Here is a 22,150-nt window from a genome sequence, read left to right as displayed (position 1 = left end):
AGCCACAAATCAAGTTTGGCTGCCCAGAAGTCCGGCAGATCTTCAAGGTGTGTTGGCATGGGCATGTAAAAGTATGACACTCCCTGTAGGTTCAGGTCCTGCTCCAGGTCTACCTGCTGCTGAAGAGTTGCTTCACTATGTGGGTGAAGAAAAGTATTCATCTGTGACTGTAGACTCAGGTTGCTGCACAACCCACCCCACCCCTCCCCAGCAGCCATGGCAGTGGAAGGTGAGCGCAGAGGGCCCCTCGAGTCAGACCTGCGAGAGGATGGATAATGGAGCCGATAGGCATCGGCCAACTGTCTACGTAGGATGTCTCTGTAGTAGGTCATGTCTCAGTGGGTGTAAAAAAGGCCCCCATTTTGTGCCAGAAGCAAGGGTCAAATAAGGTGCAGAGCCAGAAGTCATCCCATTGCCGAATGGTGACAGTTCGGCGGTCACTACACAAGCAACTGAGCATGCATTGTGTCATTTGTGCAAATGACTCGGAGGGACTCCCTGCCTCCATCTCCACTGCATTTTGCCACGGTGTGTCTGGGTCCTCTGTCACACCATCCTCATAACCCTCTAGCTCCTCTGGCTGTTCCTGCTCCTCCTCTCCTGTCAGATGACTAGAAAAACCACCCATTTCGCGAAACCTAAACTATGCTCCACTGTGCCCCTCCCCTCCTCCTCCAGTTCAGGCCCAACAGGGCTCATGTGGCCGTGAGATGCAGGCGCCAGATCTCCAGTGCCGTGACCAGCCATCGTTTCCAACACGTGTTGTAGGAAATGAAGCAGTGGAATGACATTGTTCATCCCAGAAATCCCGGCGACTGACTTATAATGTGGCTTCCTCAAAGGGCCTGAGCAAACGGTACCGCTTGACAACCAAATTGAACACGTGTGCCATGCAGGGCGCATGGCTCAGCCTTCCTTGTCGCACCGCAGGCAAGATGTTCTTCCCATTGTCAGTCACCATGGTTCCCATTTCCAGTTTACGTGGAGTAAGCCATGCTCCGATTTCTTTATTAATGATTTTTAGCAGTTCCTCCCCTGTGTGACTCCGTTCGCCAAGGCAAATCATGTGAGGAACAGCATGACACCGCCGTGCCCTGCACGCATGGTATGCTGAAGGGGCACTGAGACTTGTCTGTGCAGTGGAGGTTGAGGACACGGTGGAGGATGAGGAGGCGGAGTCGCACACTGTCACAGGACCAAAGGTCTGAGAGCATGGAGGCGGAAGCGGCGTGACCTTTCCCTGTTGCTGTTGTGTCTGTGCAGGAACCACATTCACCCAGTGGGCCGCAAAGGACATGTATTGTCCCTGACCATAGTGACAGCTCCAGACGTCGATACAGCCATGCACTTTGGTACACACCGACAGGCTCAAGGACAGGCCCATCTTCTCTTCCACAAAATTGTGCAGGGCTGGTACTGCGTTCTTCGCAAAGAAATGGTGGCTTGGCACTCTCCACCTCGGCTTGGCACAAGCCATCAGTTCTCTGAAAGGCGCAGAGTCCACCACTTGAAAAGAGAGGGACTGCAGCACCAGCAACTTAGACAGGAGCACATTCAGCTTCTGTGCCATTGGATGAGTGTGTGCATACTGTTGTGTCTTGGACATGGCTTTGCTGATGGATTGCTCGCGGAATGACTGCCTAAAAGTAGGAGGAGTAGGAGCATCTGGAGCGACAGAAGGAGGGTATGACACACAGCTCCCTTCAGCTGAGGTGGTGGAGCCTTGGCTGGCTAAAACATGGAGCCACTGGGTGTGCCACCGGGTGATGCAGCAGGCTGGACCACCACATCAGAGCCACAGTTCTCCCAGGCCGCAGCATGGTGCAGCATATGTTGACGCAGGGCCGTGGTGCCAACATTGGGACCCTGGCCACGCTTCACCTTCTGCCGACACATCTTGCATGTGGCTATGTTAACCTCCTCCTGATGCTTGATGAAAAACTGCCACCCCGCTGAGTAGCTGATTTTCCCATAACAGTCCGCACTGATTGACTGCTACTGCTGCAGACTCCAGGAACCCCTGTTCCACTACCTCCCAGGAAGGTAGGCTGCTGCAAAGCAGGTGGTTTCCCCTGGCACATTTGGCTCCAGAATTTCCACTTCTGCCACCATGCTGACTGCCAACCATGCTACCACCTTGCTGGCTCAGCTGCTGCCTCACGGGCAACCTGCAACCCTCTTCTACTGATGATGATGAAACGCCTTCTGCACCCGGCTCCCAATTGCGATCAGCTTCATCATCATCAACAAGTGTCTGCATGTCACTGATGTCCTCCTCAGGTTCCTCAGCAGTGTCTGCTTCTTTACCCTGAATGCTGGCAACATCACCTCCCATGTCACTCTCCTCATCACTACTTGCCCACCTATCAGAGGAAGCGGCGCATGTCTCCTCCACTTCTTGGCTGGGCAGTAGCTGCTGACTGTCCTCTATTAGATCGTCCTCACTTAATAGTGGAGCTGAACCCACTGCATAAGATACTTCTGTAGGAGAGGGAATAGCATAGGACAGAGACTGCTCCCGGGCCATGCCAACTGATGGTTGTGTCTGAAGAACCCACCGACTGTTGACTTTGAGTATCAGATGTCACTTGTGATGAAGTGGTTGACCGTGTCAACCAATCAATGACGACAGATGGGTTGTTGGTCAAGACACAACCGCTACTGATACCGGGAGATCAGGCCTCTCACTGCGACTCCTTCTGCCACTCGCCCCTAGTCTGCTGCAACCTATGCTGCGCCTGATGAATTTAGGCCTCTGACACTCCTCTGTGCACATCCCGGCACTTTTCTGCCTGACATATAAGGGGAGTACAATATGCTTCACTATGCTTAAAACAGTATTTGTCTAGAACAGCAGCAGGTGTGTACTTTTGGCTGACCTTTTACAGTAACTAGGCCCTTAAGACTTTATTGGGAACAAAATGGTACAACACTTAGATGTACGTATGTGGTATGCCCTTATGAGGGTAGTAGAATGCGCTCCCCTACACTTAACAGTATTTGTCTAGAACAGCAGCAGGTGTGTACTTTGGGCTGTCCTTTCACAGTATCTAGGCCCTTGAGACTTTAACAGGAACAAAATAGTACACCACTTAGATGTACGTATGTGGTATGCACTTATGAGGTCAGAAAAATGCGCTACAGTACGCTTAAAAGAGAACGCTGTGCAACAGAATGCTGACTTGACTAGGAGGTGAATAGCTGCTGGAAAAAGCTTTTCTGTGCAACACACAGCGCTGTCTGTCCCTGTCTATCTCTCTGCAGTGAAAGGCTAAAGTGTCTGGCCACAATATGGCTGCCGATTATATAGGGCTGTGACATCAAAGGGGTTACTGGTTGCTTATAGGCTGCATCCTGTATGTGATTCACGGTCATCCCGCCTACCCTTGTTCCCACCTTTCCAGAATTCCTTACCCTATGTCCTCACATGTGTATCTGCCATTTTAGATGCCCTGGAGCCTGGACCACACTAAATGGAGTTTAATGAAGCGATTTGCTCAATAGAATCAAGGCGATATTCGCATTCGTTGCAAATAAAATTTTTCCTGAAATTTGTAACAAATTCGTATTAGTCACATTCGATTCGCTCATCACTAGTTGCTGTGGTTAACTTGTCAACATTCCCTCTGCACAATTTTTTAAGAATCTGCGCCACTACGAGCATACAGAGACTGAGCTGTAAGTCACACGCCCCATGCACAGTGTACTTAGGCATCGTGGTTGCTCCCTCTGCTAGGCCGAGTGGCTGCAATGTCTGTGAGTAAGCTGCACATGACATGCATGACTCGCTGCTCAGTCTGTGTCTGCTCGTAGCGTCGTATTGCTCATATGAGCAGACAAACCAGGACAAATGGGCAAAGTAGGAGACTGACTCTATGGGAGGTCAGTAGCATGTCCCCAGTGTCAAATATGCTGCGGAAGCACTATGTGTGACCTCACCCTTACTTATATATGCCCATCAGCTCTTTCTGCTCTATAATATAATGCCTAAAATTTGAATACATTCGGTTGCCTAAAAAGGTTTGCTGTATGTTTCCCAAATGTGGTTATCTCATCACAGAGTAACTCTTTAAATGCTACTGAAGTCAGCTGGTCACAGCAGATCCAGCTACCAAGACTTCTGCCAAACAGCAGAGTTTGCAGAGAGATGCTGAAGCCAAGCAGAAATGTAGTATTTCATGGTAATTATGCAGATCAGTGTTGGAGCCATTGCTTTTCAACAGATTTTACCTTTAGCTCACAGGGGAAATCCTAAGCATGGACATCCATATACTCCAATAGGGCATATGGACAATAGTTTTCTTAATGGGATAACCTCTATATTCTACATTTCAAGAATCAATGATTTAGTGTAAGGTGATCAAACTTGCTCAAAGTAAGAGCCACATTTGATATTATTCACATGTTTGAGAGCTGGAACACATCATAAACATGCTTAAATATTAAGAAATACATGTAGGTTGTAGTATTCATTCATATGCAGTATGCAATTACATATTTATAAGTAAGATACAGGAAATGTTAATCACAAAGTAGTAATTTATATCCCACCACCATTACTGCAAAGTAAAATACCCCACCACCCCACCCCTTACCACATTATTTATAACTCATACTTATTAGAAGAAAATTTTTCAGATAAATACATCAGTTTACATATACATTAAGAAACCCCAAATTTTCCCACACAATTCTAAATCACACAGTTTTTTTCTATCCATTCTATTTATTATTTATTCTATTTTTTTTTTTCTCGCCACATGCATAACCCCACACAGTTATACTCCTACTTTGTTCCTCCGTACAGGAGTTAAGCCCCCTCTGTTTGCATATAGCAGTAGGCCCTTATATAACACTTGCCCCCCATTTAACAGTTGGTCCTCACATAGCAGTAGGCCCTCATATAACAGTTGGCCCCCAAATAGCAGTAGGCCTCCATAAAACAGTTGGTTCCACCCCTATACTTCCCTCATATAACAGGCCCCCATATTTCCCCCATATATCAGTTGACCCAATATAACAGGCTACCAACCCCATACAGTCCCTTTATATCAGTAGGCCCCAATCCCATACAGTCCCTATATAGCAGTAGGCCCCAACTCCATACAGCCCCCATATAGCATTTGTCTCCTACCCTCATACAGCCCCCATAAAGCAGTAGGCCTTTACCCACATACAACCCCATATAGCAATAGACCCCACCCCTATACAGCAGTAGCCCCCCACCATAGTTATTTATTTACCACCACCAGTCCCAAGTACATAACCTGTTCAGTGGCAATGCGTTCTTCTCCTTCCCTGCCCTGCTCCTCTTTGGCAAGTAGAGAAAGGGAGGGACAGGTCAGCTGCAATGTCACTGGAGTATCTTGTAGCAGACCACATCTTTTACCAGCAGCCACTGCTTTATTAAAGTGGCAGTAAATAATAAAGTAGCAGTAAATATTCTTAAAGTGGTAGCGGTGACAGGGGCTGGAGGTGAGCTGCAAGCCACACAGCACTTAGCAAAGAGTTGCATATGACTAGCAAGCCGCGGTCTGACCACCCTGATATACTGCTATCATCAAAGAAAATTTCCTTTTATAATCTTTATATTGAGGCACTTTGTCAAGTAATAACTTCCTGCAAACACAAAAGACTTAGTGACTCTCACACAGGTATAATTCTTGTGACATCATTGCAGTCCCAAGAATACACATATTTTAAATGCAAATATGCATTTTCTTATCATGCAAATTGCTCACAAATCACACTGTTCCTTTTTACTCAGTCCAAATAACGGTAAAAAAAGTGTATTTTTTTTTTCCACAAGGCATATTAGAGTTACCAAATGGGAATTGGAAGTTGATGGATTAATTGAGGAAACTTATGGACAGTCTTGAACTTTGGCCAATAATGTAGCTGATGGATTCAAGTACATGAAACAGATGTGGAGTTGGAATCTTACAAAGAATGTACTGCTTGCATGGACAGTTTTGGGCTTATTTGAAGTTACAATCTAGCAGCGCTACAGTGAGAAAGTGTTAACTGATTGTGAACTGAGAAAGCATTAAAATATTTTATTTGTCAAGATATCTGAGAAGTTTCTTAAAAGGCATAGTTTAAGGAATGTAAACAACCTATCCTTATGCAATATGCAAAATAGTAATTTGTGTAAGCGCCCATAGAATGTGGCTTCCAAAATAATGAACTAAAAAAAATTGCCCCTTTCTCTCCTGTGATATTAAAGGTAACTCCTTGGCGGGAAAGTTACAATATTTTTCAGCTTAGCATAACATTTGACTTTAAAATCGTACCAATTTTCTTACAATAAAAAAGAAAAGAAAAAGATTATAGACAATTTTATAAAATTACATGCTATGTCGTTTTACATCTGAGATGAATAAATATAATAGATGCTGTAATAAATTCAATAGATTATATAAATTACAGTATAAACCTTCCATATTGATAAATAACGTGAAAATATTTTCAGTGTATTCTATTGTTCAGTAAGGAATAGATTAGTTATTAAAGAGAATGAATAATCTTATTTTTTTTTTTTATCAAAACTGCTGACAGGCCCATAAAGAGGTCGGGTAGGGAAGTACAAACATACCTGTAGTCACGAGTCTCCAGCATTTATCTTGGTCATACAAGCTGCAAGACCAAGTGCCCAGTAGGCAGGATCTTTTTCTTAGATTCCCAGAGTGCTCTGTATTTGCAGCTTTTCCAACCCCCTCTCACCTATGACTATGGCTGAAGTGTCCAATCAGGAGATCACTCCTGCTTTCAGTCTTAGCTGAGGGAAGGGGCCAGGAATACTTAATACAGAGTGGTTTGGGTACCTAGGAAGCAAACCCTGCCCCCTGGGCACTTGTTGAAGTAGCTAGGAGCTTCTACAAATAAGGTAGACCAAGCAAAGAAAAGTAAAGGAAAAAAGGTAAAATCGTTTTTATGATCTAAACCATCCAAAAAGTTGTTGGACTCTTTTGGAATTAAACAGAAACCAACAAACAAAGAAAAGTTTAATAAAATAAGTGACATTCTCTCCATTACAAGGTATGCTGTAGTGGTAAGAACATTGGTTCTGTTTGCATTTTTTGTTTTAAGGGGTTGATGGCACCAGGGGTGGACTGACCGGCCAGTCCGATCGGACATTACCCGAGGGCCCTGACGGATAAAGGGCCGCCCCTGCCACTGGGGATCCAGAACACTTGTCCCGGATCCCCAGGCAGGCAATTGCCCAGGACCCCCATCCACAGCGGGCCCCCCTGAGGATCCGAGGCACAAGAGTTTAGACCTGATGCAGAACATCTCTATTAGCTGTATGCGCCGCTTTCCGCACATACAGCTGAAAGTTATGACATACCTATATGCTCCAGTCTAGAGAAAGCCAAGACCCCGCGCAGAACGTCAGGATCACAGTCACTCGTCAGCACGCCCTGACATGCCCTTCGCTAGCATTCAGCAGGAAAAAGACCCTGCTGAGATGCAGAAGCTATAAGTGAGTTTTTTTATGAAATGGCACAGAGGGGAGGGGGAGGTTTATTCATTGGCACATGGGGGAGGGGAGGGAGGAGATTAACAAATTGGCACATGGGGAGGGGGGCAGTTAATGAATTGGCACATGGGGAGGGGGAGGTTAATGAATTGACACATGGGGAGGGGAGATTAATGAATTGGCACATCGGGAAGTGGTTAATAAACGGCACAGAGGGAGGTGGGGGAAGGTTAATAAATTGGCACATGGGGGGCGGTTAATGAAATGGCACAGGGGGGAGGTTAATTAAATTGGCACATGGGGGGCGGTTAATGAAATGGCATGGGCGGGTTAATGAAATAGCACAGGGGGATGGGGGTAATTAAAATGGCACAGTGCCTGGAGATCAGAGGGGCCACCTCAATTTCCAATCCCCCTGCTGATCCCCCTGTGCCATTTCAATTCCCAATCACCCCCACACCCCTCCCTTTTGATCCCCTGTGCTATTTCATCCCCTCCCCCTATCAGAAGGGGGGATTGAAATGGCAGCACAGAGGGGATCAGAGGGGGGAATTTAAATATTATAGAAGGGGGAATTGGAAATTGAAATGGCAAAGGGGGTTCGGCAATGGAGAACACTGGAAAAATGCAGAGTCTAACATGTTTGTCCCGCAGATGCTGAAGAAATTTAGTTTTGGCTGAAAGAAGACATCATGGCAGTCTGAGCCGCATGGAGTAGAAGCGGAAAGAGGACGCTGCTGATCAGAAAATATGTCATTGTGAGTCGCTAAATGTAATTGTAATGAAATATGTAGTCTACAGATCTATATACAGCTGGTATGTACCTCTATATGGTCCTGAATATAATCACTTACATGGTATACAGATCCTGTGTACAACTGGTTTATGCCAATATATGGTCCTTTATATAATCACTTATATGGTATACAGATCCTGTATACAGCCGGTATATTCTTCTATATGGTCCTGGGGTGATGTAGTTGGGGAATCCTGGTTGGAATAAAGTGACTTTTATTTAATAACAGTAAAGTGAAATTATCCAGTCACCATTCGCTTTGTGGTGTAATGGTCCTTCTGTGGCGGAATTATGTGTCTCTCATATAGGTGTATTATTAGTAATATTTATCTTGGTATACCGGTATTATTGGTATTGTTGTTTGCAGTATGCCAGATCTGGTCAGGTTACAATAATGTAAGGTAACACTTGCTCCTTGTTAAGTGGTATCAATTGGTAACTGCATGACTAGTATATTTAGGAATTTAGGTATTATCAGGTGTAAAAAACTGTCATACATGTTAACTCTCTCTCTCTCTCTATATATATATATATATATATATATATATATATATATATATGTGTGTGTGTGTGTGTGTGTGTGTGTGTGTGTGTGTGTGTGTGTTTGTGCCTTTTTGGGGGGGTGGGGGCAGCATTTCATTCTTTGACCCAGGCAACACAATGGTATCTATCTAATGGGTAGTCCTACCTGATAGGGGAACATGTCTATCAGGTGCCCTTTCTACCTACTGGAAGCCTTACCTGCATACCTACTGGGAGCCTTACCTGCCTACTTACTGAGGAGACATACCAACCAGGGGTTCTATCTACCTACTGGGAATCCCTATCTGCCTACCTGATAAGGGTGGCATTAATAAAAGCCATACTCTTCAATTCCCCACAGCTGAAGCACTGATGCTCTCGGTCCTCACTCATTTCCACTACTGATGTATCCTTCCAACAGGATCTGCCTGCTCAGCCAATCACTGGCCACACCAGTATCCTGCCTCAGGCAGTGATTGGTTGAACAGGCGTTAGTGTGATCTCCACAATATCACTGTGTGGAGCACAGTAGGACATTATTACCAATTGGGGCTTTATGTATGGGAAATTTGTGTAGGTTTTGAAACGGATGGGAAGGTACAGGAAAAATGCTCAACCTAAAATGTTTGTTTGGCAGATTCTAAAAAGACAACTGGTGGCTGAATGAAATAAAAATGATGGTCTGGGCCGGTTGGAAAAGAAAAGGAAAGTAAATGAATATAGGTATATATCTCTATATGATCCTGTATATAATCAATTATATGGTATACAGATCCTGTGTACAGCTGGTATCTACTGCTATGTGGGCACTGCATGAGGGAATACTGGACTGTATACAGTATAGGGGTTTTATTTGGTACAGTATGGTGGTATTCTCCAGTTATTTTGTGGTAGTACATTTCTTCCTTGTATACTGGTATTATTGGCCATTGAAAATGAAACCTATGTTAACATGTCATATATACCACGTCATTTTATAGAGCATAATCATAATATTGAGGATCTTAGGTTTGCGATCATTGACTCTGTCCCGCGGTCCAGGAGAGGTGGTGATAGGGAGAGACTTTTAAAACAGAGAGAAGTCATGTGGATTCAAAAACTTGGTACTCTACAACCTCAGGGCTTGAATATTGATTTTTCCCTCAAAGTTTTTTTTATAGATAGTGGGCCACTCAATATTATATATTATGTATGTTACATGTTATATGAAGAATTTCCTATGATCATGAGTAACTATGTTTTATCCTTTTTTATGTATAGGGTAGCACTAAATGCACTTTTTCACTTGTAATAATGTTAAGGGAGACAGTCCTCATAATGCAAACAATTCTGATATTTCTTTTTTCTCTTCCTTTTTTAGGGTGTTGCCTATGTACTGGACACTCTCCGGCGTAGATCTTCACCATCTAGAATGTTGCGAGATGGAGTGTTTCAGGACGGAGCACGTTATTTGTATTTTCTTTCATGGGTGTCTTTTACGTCATAATGGGGAGTTGATGTGTATTCACAATAAAATGTTGTATATACAATAATTCTGTGATCAAAATGATTAATGTGGTAGCTCAAACTTAGGGGTATTCAAGGTTAATCTGGAGCTGGACCTTCTTTACAGTGAATGGCATATAGAGGAACACAGGAGTGACAGGTGGGCTATGGAGGTGTAATATACACCCATTAGTCACTGACCCCGAGTGGTCCGTTGCCCCATCACATTTTTTTCACCGCGATCTGCGGAGAATGTGTGAGGGACATGCTAGCCTATCACTTTTAGGCAGTATGCTCCATATATTGACCATTTATCCTTAATTTTGTTTGCTGCCTGGCTTACCTTCTTTAAATATACCTATCTTATTCTATGCCCATACTATTTCCGATATCCAATATGGCGTTTTTACAACATTGACACCCTCTCATTCGCCAGTGAGAGAGATAGCGGCGCGCAGCCGCAATACACATCTTCTCCCGATGACACGATTGCATCATGTGATTGATCATGCTATGTGTTCCGGACCTGCGCACTGCCTCTGTTTACAAACAGTGGTGGAGACACGCTGTGCAGGGAAAGTAGGCTGTCCAGAGATGGAGATAACACCCTTTTATCAATGTTTACTTAGATTCAGAACACATATGTAATATATTGAGGACATGTCAGATATTGCACTGTAATTGCACTGTATTGCACTTTATTATTATGTATGTGATTTAGACATTTATTGTATAGATCGCTGTATTTAGCACATATATTTATATTGTTTTGACCAGTGATGTCATTGTTGTCACGCCCTTGTGGGCAGATCTGTACAATTGTGAACCATATATATATATATATATATATATATATATATATATATGACACATGTTCTCTTTCACTGTATGATTGATAAAGACTCCATTGAGTGAGTCGAAACGTAGCACCATATGGGTGAATAAAGGATTTTTTCTTCTCCTTGAAACTGCTGGAGTGCCGCTGTTTGCTTCCTATTGGATTTCTGTTGTTCTCATACCTGTGGTCGAGGTTGGAGCTGGCTGAGCACCCGCATTGACACTTTATAGGCTTGAAGCCCTGTTACGGTGCTCCTTCATCATATTGTTTATTATATATATACCGTATTTATCGGGGTATACCACGCACCGGCCTATAACACGCACCCTCATTTTACCAAGGATATTTGGGTAAAAAAAGTTTTTTACCCAAATATCCATGGTAAAATGAGGGTGCGTGTGTGCGCGTGTGTGCGCGTGTATACCCCGATATACCCCCAGGAAAGGCAGGGGGAGAGAGGCCGTCGCTGCCCGCTTCTCTCCCCCTGCCTTTCCTGGGGTCTAGAGCCCTGCTGCCGGCCCTTCTCTCCCCCTGGCTATCGGCGCCGCTGCCCGTTCTGTCCCCCTGACTATGGGTGCCGGTGCCCCATTGCCGGCGCCGATAGCCAGGGGGAGAGAAGCGGTGCCGACAGCCAGGGGGAGAGAAGGGGCAGCGGCACCCATTGCCTCCCCCCATCCCCGGTGGCATAATTACCTGGGTCGGGTCCGCGCTGCTGCAGGCCTCCGGCGTGCGTCCCCTGCGTCGTTGCCGGCAATGGGTGCCGCTGCCCCTTCTCTCCCCCTGGCTGTCAGCGTCGGCAGTGGAGCGCCGGCACCGATAGTCAGGGGGACAGAACAGGCAGCGGCGCCGATAGCTAGGGGGAGAGAAGGGCCGGCAGCAGGGCTCTAGACCCCAGGAAAGGCAGGGGGAGAGAAGCGGGCAGCGACGGCCTCTCTCCCCCTGCCTTTCCTGGGGGTGTATCGGCGTATAACACGCACATAGACTTTAGGCTAAAAATTTTTGCCTAAAAAGTGCGTGTTATACGCCGATAAATACGGTATATATATATATATATATATATATATATATATATATATATTTGAATATTTAGAGTCTCACAGTGGCCCTTGCTTTATTTGGTCCGGGAACCCTGAGTGTTGTCAGTGGTTGGCACTATTTTGAATATTACTAACCATTTGATATACTGTATAAATTGCATAGTTGATAAATTGCTGTTGGTACTGATATTTTATGGTTGTTGTTTTGTTTTGTCAAGTAGATAATGGTGAACTGATGGACTAGACTTGATTGAATTTTATAAACTACTGAATATGATATTGTTGTAAATCTCTTTCTAGATATCTTTTTTATTTACAGTGTCATATTTAGGTATTTAGTAAAATAGTATTTAAAACACTTTTATACCGTTACTGTTACTAAACTAGACTTTTAACATGTCTCAATGTAGTGAGATCCCTGATGATCACTATATAAAGCTGGAAGAAGCTGTGCGTTTCCGTCCCCGGCTTGCTGTTCAATTCAACTTGTTTCAGGAGAAGTAGTCTTAAGAGATGCTGTAGCTGGGATATTGGAGTATTATATGGCATTGGAACTGGGCAAAGTGAGTAACAGCTTTGCATGTGTCTGAAGAAACTCTTTTAATTTTGAAAAAAAAATAGCTTTGCAAATAAAGGACAATAAATAAATAAATAAAATATCTCCAGCATGAGATACATTGGAATAGTTGATGTTTTCTAAAACTGTTGTCTGGTTTGAGTGTGATCAGTCCTTTGATAGTAAATATTAAAACATTTTTTACTCTTGCTATTAGAGATGAGCGAAGTTACAGTGATTTGATTCGTCACAAACCTCACGGCTTGGCGTTTGCTGACTTTAGCCTGCACAAATTAGTTCAGCTTTCAGGTGCTCCGGTGGGCTGGAGACTCTCTCCTAGGACTGTATCCACATTTGCTCATCTCTACTTGCTATAATCCTGATTAGAGATGAGCGAACTTACAGTAAATTCGATTCGTCGCAAACTTCTCGGCTCGGCAGTTGATGACTTTTCCTGCATAAATTAGTTCAGCTTTCCGGTGCTCAGGTGGGCTGGAAAAGGTGGATACAGTCCTAGGAGACTCTTTCCTAGGAATGTATCCACCTTTTCCAGCCCACCGTAGCACCTGAAGGCTGAACTAATTTACGCAGGAGAAAGCATCAACTGCCGAGCCGAGAAGTTCATGACGAATTGAATTTACTGTAAGTTTGCTCATCTCTAATGCTGATATTTCAGATTCTCCATTTTTAAATGGGTACTCTCATAAAAAAAATGTTTTTATTAAATACATTATGTAAAAAGAAAAATGTTTGTAATATATTTTATTTTAAAAAAATCATGTTTTACATGTGTTTTTTACATTTGTAAACCTGGCCACTAGGTGTCACCCTATTTGGCTCAGGATTACTCCCCCCCCCCCCCCCCCCTGACATTCATTACGTTCGGACCAACTCAGGCCGGGCAGCGTGGCACAGCGTGGTCTGAAATGCGCGTTCACATGAATGAGGAGAGAAAGATGCAGGGGGCGGGGATATTTAAATTTCACGCGCCGCACGAGCGCTGTGCTCGCTCTCTGCCTGTTTCCTATCCCCGCCCCTCTGCATCTCCCTCTTCTCAATCATTGCAGCGTGCGAGCTGCAGAAGAGAGAGAGGAGACGGGCGGAAGAGAGCCCCGGCCAGGCTTCAGAGATGACGTCGCGCCTGCCGGGGCCGCCCACTTCCTGCCCTCAACAGAGAGCTCAACTCTGAGCTCCTGCAGCTCTGCAAAATAAGGTAATTTTATGGGGATTTGAGGAAAAATAAAGACAGAGATAGATGTAGTTAGTGTCAGGGACAAATGGGGAGGGGGAATAGGGAAATGTCATTTAGTGATAGCTACTCTTTATGCATTTATGCCATATGTAACTTTTGACTTAGTGTTCTGCTTCACAGACTGCAATCTTTTTAGGGGACTTGAATTCTGAAAAAGTGTCTTTGGAATGTTAAAAACAGGCAATTTCTGCTCTCATATATAGCTGTAAAATGTTCTTCTTGTGGGGCCAGATGAACTGATGAGAACTATTCTGTTAAATTTGTAAATTATATCCACAGTGAATTCTACTTAAATCTTCCTATTGCATGGATTTGTTCCCATGTGTTGTATCTTATGAAAAAGGCCTAAAAAGTTGCACAAGCCTTCTGGGAAACTGGAGCCATTTCGTCAAGTTAGTGCTCTGAGTCAACTATTAACCATTTACAAGGATCTACCAAAGTGCCTGTCATCTATACGAGTTATACTTAAAGGTATTTCCTAGCAGCTCAATGAATGTTAAATACGAGGAAGGGTTTGGCTCAGTGACAATGCTTAGCTCATAGAAAAGCCAATTTTCCTATTTTAAAACTAGCATAATGCAAGACAAAGTGCAGTAAATCACAAGTGTTTTATAGAGACCTGTAAAGAAGATTAAGAGGGTTAAATATAAGGAGGAGGTTAAAAAAAAAAAAGAATAATGGTAATCATGAGATATGCAATGAGAGCATTGTTTGAATCGTAAAAATAATGGAAATGATACAAAAGGTATATATGATACTTTGTCCTCTCCATGGACTTTAGATTGAAATCCTTTGATCAACAGCAACAACTGATATATGTGGGTGTTTATTGTAGCCCATCATTATTCTTCATAAAATCTCTGGATTAACAATAGTATACATCATCTATGTCAAAATCTTTATCAATATTTTGAATAAGAAAAAAATAACAGGCAATGAGTATTGTTGTTGTGTCAGTTAGATTGTTCTCCATGCAAAAAACTGATCATATGTTGTCCTGTATATCGGCCTCCCAGTAACCAACAGCAAGAGTGTACTGTGCATTGAATCATTATACATTTTCCATTGAAGCCAATATATTGTCCATGTAATGCATGGATGTGTTAAGATGCCCAATTGGAAATATTAATGTATTAAGGTCGGAGATTAGCAAAAAAAGTCAAAGGTTTTGTGCCAAAAAATTTAGACTTATTGCTGATCTGTGCTGCTTTTATCATATGGAAAGGCCTTAGTGCAGATAGAGAGTGGCTTCATGTGAAGGTGATGTAGCAGCTATCTTGGATAGTCTGAGGTTTCCTGCGTGCATCTCTTGATAAATCCAGTGCGGTCGTACACTGGCGGGTGGGTTAAGACTGGCATGCAAAACGCTTGTCTTAGTAAGTTTCCCCTTTGTGCCTACTTTTTCTGGCAAATAGGTGAGGGTGCTAAATGGAACACTAAGTCCCCCATTCCCTAGCAGTGTATTATTGAAAATAGATTTTTTTAAACTAGGCAACTTCTTAAAATGTATTTTTCCTCAGTGTAGTTCTATATCAGTCCAGCTTAACATAATTGGGACTCTTCTTTTGCACAGCTAGGCATTTTCTTGCCTTGCACTTGGGTAACTTGGCCGTGGGTAAATTCTGTTCTTATAACAATTGTCAGATAATCATAGATTTTAACATAACTCTGGTCCCATAAACCCATTCGTGCTAATATTTAAGCAAAATCAAATCATTTTATGTCATTTAAATAGGAAAACCCTACTGTAAGCAACAGAAGAACCAGTCTTGTCAAAAAATCATTGTTGACTCTTGACCAACTCCATGGCTACATGTACTTAAAGGGGTATTCCGGGCAAAAACATTTTATCCCCTATAGGGGATAAGATGTATGATTGCGGGGGGGCCCGCCGCTGTGACCTCCCGGGATCTCCCTGCAGCACCCGCATTCTATGCAAGAGCTGCGTCTCCAGTTTCGGAAACCTCCGAAACCCTCTCCATTCATGTCTATGGGAGGGGGCGTCAGGACCATCACGCTCCCTCCCATAGACATAAATGGAGGGGGCGTGGCATGACGTCACGTCCCCAGTCCCGGAAACCCGGAGGTTTCCGAAACTGGAGACGCAGCTCCCACATAGAATGTGGGTGCTGCAGGGAGATTGCGGAGGGTCCCAGCGGCGGGCCTCCCACGATCAGACATCTTATCCCCTATCCTTTGGATAGAGGATAAAACGTTTTTGCCCAGAATACCCCTTTAAAGGGGTACTCCGGTGGAAAACTTATTTTTTTTAATCAACTGGTGCCAGAAAGTTAAACATGTAAATTAGTAGAAACGAGGCATGGAAAGTGCTCACTTATCTCAAAAACACCTTGAACTGAGCAATAAACCGTCTTAACACCTCTACCCTAGGTGTAAAAAATAATAAAATAGACAAATAGAAAGTGACGGTGCTCGAAGTTAAATGGATACTGGGTCTCAATAATTGTAAATAACTGTATTTAAAAAATTGTATTTATTAAAAAAATCCCAATAAACATAGCTGTTAAAAATATATCAAGGTTATATATGTATATATAGCGGTCTGGAAAAGCCACCAGGCCCTTGTGGTTTACTTCAAGTTGTATGATAACGTATTAAGCAAGTAATAAAATACAATGGAGCATAAAAATAGTAAAATAAAATATGCTGAGGACTGCTGCAGAATTAAAATGCAATTCTTGTAACACTACATAGATCAATGCAATAATCTCTAATTAGAGCAAAAAAAAAATGTCAAATATCCATTAATCCGGCAAAAAAATTTCAAATGGCCATAAATCCAGCAAAATGACCTGCAGATGCTTTTAATCAGGCAAAAAAATAGGTGTTTTTTTTAGCAGTAATACAATAATGTAACTGCAGAAATGTTACTGTCACTGTTCAACAATGTTTTTAGATGTCTTGCAACAATGTAACTGCAGAAGTGTTACAGCAGTGCTATGCACCTCTGTCCGGCAAGGAGATAACTGGAACTGGGCTTTATTTGGGAATGAATAACAAAACGGTGGTGCTATGCACCTCTCACCTCTCCCTCCAATTGCAAGCAGGAGCTGTGGGTGTAGATCGTGGTGGTGCGACTCCGTTAGTCTGGGCTGTATGGAGCCGGCTCTGCTCTGGTGCAGGTACAGCAGCGAATACTTACAGCTCCTGGAGTTGTCAGTAGTGTTGCTCGCGAATATTCGCAAAGCGAATTTTATTCGCGAATATCGCATATTCGCGAATTCGCGAATATTCGAGAATATAGCACTATATATTCGTAATTACGAATATTGCTTATTTATTTTATTTTTTTTTCACAGTACACATCACAGTGATCATCCCTCTCTCCTTCCAGCTTGTGTGGTGTAAAGAAGGCTCTAATAGTACTGTGTGAAACTGACGCGCGAATTTTCGCATATACGAAAATTAGCATATGCTAATTTTCGCATATGCGAATTTTCGTTTATATTAATGTTTATGCAAATATTCGCAAATGCAATTTTTCGCAATTACGAATATGCGATTATTCGCCAATATGTGACAAATATTCGTCCATATATTCGCGAATATTCGCAAATTCGAATATGGCCTGTGCTGCTCAACACTAGTTGTCAGCGCAACTCCGATGTGGCAGTGCTGTAGTGCTGCCTGTCTCCTTAAAGATCCGTGTAGGTCAGATTCACAGTGGTGGATCTCTGCTCTGCAGCAGATAAGGATAGCTTCGACGTCCTCGTGTAGCAATTGAGCACGAGGAGCTCGCAGATAGGCAGATTATTATCTGTGAAGAAAGATTAAAATCCGAGCAAGTGGCAATTGCTCAACAGCAGCAGACCTCACTAGATAGTGATAAAGTTTTAAGTATAGAAAGGCTGAACGCATTTCAGGATCGCCATTGATCCTTTCCTCAGCAGCAAGGATAAGATATGATAGAAGCTAGTCATTTTCAGAATATATATATAGGCACATCTTTACCAAATTAACAAATTAAGCACGTCATGTGGGTTCATAGTAAAACTCGGGTGTCGCTTGAATGGTTACTTGGATGTCAGACACATCAAGGGAATATTATGTGATAACTATTAGTTTGTTCATGCTTGCAATTTAATGTGTGAATTAAGTATATAAATCAACTTATAAAACTGTCTGATTGTATGTGGATGCTAGAATGTGGTAGGGGAAGTGAAATATATCTTGTGAATAGAATATATGTAGTACATGTGTAAGTGAGAATAGTGTATTTGTGAAGGTAAATTAAATATGTGCATACAAATAAAAAGTAAAATAATAATAAACATAATAAAAATAAAATTAAAATAATAAAAATAGAAAAATAAATATAAAAATAAAAATAGAAAACTAAATTATAAAGAATATAAATACAAATAATAAAAATAAAAATACTGACATTTGTGGGTATAAATGTTTTGATTTGTAAATTATTTCTATTAAAAATTCTTAATCCTTCCAGTACTTATTAGCGGCTGTATACTACAAAGTAAATTATTTTCCTTTTAGGAACTGTCCAGAGCAGCATATGTTTGCTGTGGGGATTTTCTCCTGACAGTTCCTGACATGGACAGAGGTGTCAGAAAGCACTGTGGTCATGACAGAAAAGAAATCCAAAAAGAAAAGAATTTCCTCTGTAGTATACAGCCACTAATAAGTACTGTAAGGATTAAGATTTTTTAATAGAAGTAATTTACAAATCTGTTTAACTTTCTGGCATCAGTTGATTTAAAAAAAAAATTCCACCAGAGTACCCCTTTAACCCCTTAACGACAACGGATGTAAATGTACGTCCTGGCTTGGCGGTACTTCGCGAACCAGGACGTACATTTACGTCCTGTGTATGACCGCGAGCATCGGAGCAGTGCTTGTGTCATACACTGCAGGTTCCGGCTGCTATAAGCCGGTAATGGTTGACATCCGCGATCGCCTCAGATGCCGTGATCAGTATAGATCAAGGCATCTGCAGCAATGCGCACGTTAAAATAGATGATTGGATCGCCCGCAGCGCTGCCGCCATGATCCGATCATCTGTAATGGTGGACGGAGGTCCCCTCACCTGCCTCCGTCTGTCTCCCGGTGTCTCCTGCTCTGGTCTGAAATCGAGCAGATCAGAGCAGGAGATAGCCGATAATACTGATCAGTGCTATGTCCTATGCAAAGCACTGAGCAGTATTAGCAATCAAATGATTTCTATAGATATTCCCCCATGGTGACATAAAAAGTGTAAAAAAAAGTTGAAAAATGTGAAAATAAAGAGTAAAAAAAAGTGAAAAATCCCCTCCTCCAATAAAAATGAAAATTGTCAATTTCTCCCGTTTTACCCCCAAAAAGCTTAAATATATTTTTTTTATTAACATATTTGGTGTCACCGGGTGCATAAATGTCCAATCTATCAAAATATAATGTTAATGATCCCGTAAAGGGAACGGCGTAAAAAAAAAAAAAAATGCTGCTTTTTTTGTCACATTTTATTCCCAAAAAAATTATAAAAAATTATCTAAAAGTTTTTTATATGCAAATGTTGTATCAATAAAAAGTAAAGATGACGGCGCAAACAATGAGCCCTCATACTGCCCTATATATGGAAAAATGAAAAAGTTATAGGTGGTCAAAATAGGGCAATTTTATATTACTGTTTTTGTACAAAAAGTTTTTGATTTTTTTTAAGCGGTACAAAAATATAAAAGTATCTAGCCATGGGTATCATTTTTATCATATTGACCCACAGAATAAAGAACACATGTCATTTCTACCGTAAATTGTACAGTGTGAAAACGAAACCCTCCAAAATGTGAAAAATTTGTGTTTTTATTAAAATGTCCTCCCTAAAAAAATATTTTTGGGGTTTTTTCGTACATTTTTTGGTAAAATTAGAGGTTTCATTGCAAAGTACAATTGATCATGCAAAAAACAAGCCCTTATATGGGTCTGTAGATGGAAATATAAAAGAGTTATGGATTTTAGAAGGCGAGGAGGAAAAAACAAGAACTCAAAAATAAAATTGGCCTGGTCCATAAGGTGAAAATGGGCTTGGTCCTTAAGGGGTTAAAGAGGACCTTAGGCCTTTAACCCCTTAAGGACCAAGCCCTTTTTGACCTTAAGGACCAGGACAATTTTATTTTAGCATTTTTGTTTTTTCCTCCTCGTCTTCTAAAAATCGTAACTCTTTTGCATTTTCATCCACAGACTAGCATGAGGGCTTGTTTTTTGCATAACCAGTTGTCCTGCATAATGACATCACTTGTCTTACCATAAAATGTATGGTGCAACCAAAAAAATACTATTTGTGTAGAGAAATTAAAAAGAAAACGGCAATTTTGCTAATTTTGGAAGGTTTTGTTTTCACGCCATACAATTTACGGAAAAAATGACATGTGATCTTTATTCTGTGGGTCAATACGATTCAAATGATACCCATGATTATATACTTTTCTATTATTGTTGCGCTTTTAAAAAAAATCGCTAACTTTTTAACCAAATTAGTATGTTTAAAATCCTTCTATTTTGACGACCTATAACTTTTTCATTTTTCCATATAAGCTGCAGTATGAGGGCTCATTTCTTGCGCCATGATCTTTACTTTTTATCGATATCACATTTGTGTTTATAAACTTTTACAAATGTTTTTATCTTTTTTTTTTTTTATAAAATGTGACAAAAAAAGTAGCAATTTTGCGCTTTTTTGATTTTTACATTCACGCCGCTCACCGTACGGGATCAATAACACTATATTTTAATAGTTCGGACATATACACACACGACAATACCAAATATGTGTATTCATTGTTTTTTTTACACTGGGGGTAAAATGGGAAAAAAGGACATTTTACATTTTTATTGGGGGAGGGGATTTTTCACATTTTTTTAAACTTTTTTTTTTTACTTTCATTTTTACACTTTAATAGCCCCCATAGGGGACTATCTATAGCAATCCTTTGATTGCTAATACTGTTCAGTGCTATGCATAGGGCACAGCACTGATCAGTATTATCGGTAATCTTCTGCTCTGGTCTGCTCGATCTCAGACCAGCAGAAGACCCCGGGAGACGACCCGAGAAAGGTGAGGGGACCTCCGGCCACCATGCTGGATGATCCTATCGCTGCGGCAGCGCTGCGGGCGATCCGATCATCCATTCAAAGTACCACACTGCCACAGATGCCGTGATCTGTATTGATCACGGCATCTGAGGGGTTAATGGCAGACATCCGAGTGATCACGGATGTTTGCCATTACCAGTGGGTCCCTGGCTGCTGATAGCAGCCGGGACCTGCCGCACATGACACGAGCACCGGTCCAGTGCTCGCAGTCATGGTGGCGCGTAAATATACTTCATGGTGCGTTAAGTACCAAGGCACCATGACGTACATTTATGTATATTGTCATTAAAGGGTTAAAAAAAAAACTTGTACCATCATAATCCATAGTCTTCAAATAGTTTCAGAACCTGATATGCTTCTGAGGGTTTAAAAAGAAAACAACCCCTTCTGAAAATGAAATGTTGGGCTCTAAACCTGTTGGTGATCAGCTATTATAGCTGGCATACAACTGGGAGAAGTTGTATGCCAGCTATATAAATAAATGGCCGTCCATGAATAAATAGATGAGCCAGGTCTGTTGAGGAGGACCCTAGGTAAATGATAATGTTCTATATTCTTCTTCTCTGTCTCCATTACTCTTCTTCTTCTTTTTCCTTTTCTTCTTCAATATATTTCTTCTTTAAAAACAAACTATTATTTATGTCCTTGTCAATTCTTTTGCTGCTCTTGATTTTTTTTTCTGCAGATGATCAAAAGACTTTCTGTGGATGTTCATGATTGTTCCTCTTTTTGTACGGAGCAGTAATCTTTTATAATGTGATCCAGTACAAGAGAACAGTTTCAAAGTAAGGGATATTAAGCAGTTTATAGCTTCCATTCATGGCAGATATGGTTACCATCTACTGAGAAGGCTTAAATGATAATACCAGGACCACAGGAATAAAAATCTCAAGTCAGAATGAATGAATGATGTTGGGGGAGGGGAGTTCTTATTTCTAGAAAAGGTAATTATTGGAGCAAATATATACATTCTAAACTGGAATATCCCTAGAAATATTCTAAAAGTTAGTCAAAAAATTGTTTCAATTAGTTTGGGAATCTGTTTGCTTCTATTTTCCTAATATGTCTACAAAACTC

Source organism: Hyla sarda, chromosome 5, assembly GCF_029499605.1.
Source record: "Hyla sarda isolate aHylSar1 chromosome 5, aHylSar1.hap1, whole genome shotgun sequence".
NCBI classification, from domain to species: Eukaryota; Metazoa; Chordata; class Amphibia; order Anura; family Hylidae; genus Hyla; species Hyla sarda.
The sequence above is the reverse complement of the archived record's forward strand: the minus strand, read 5'-3'. Positions refer to the sequence as shown.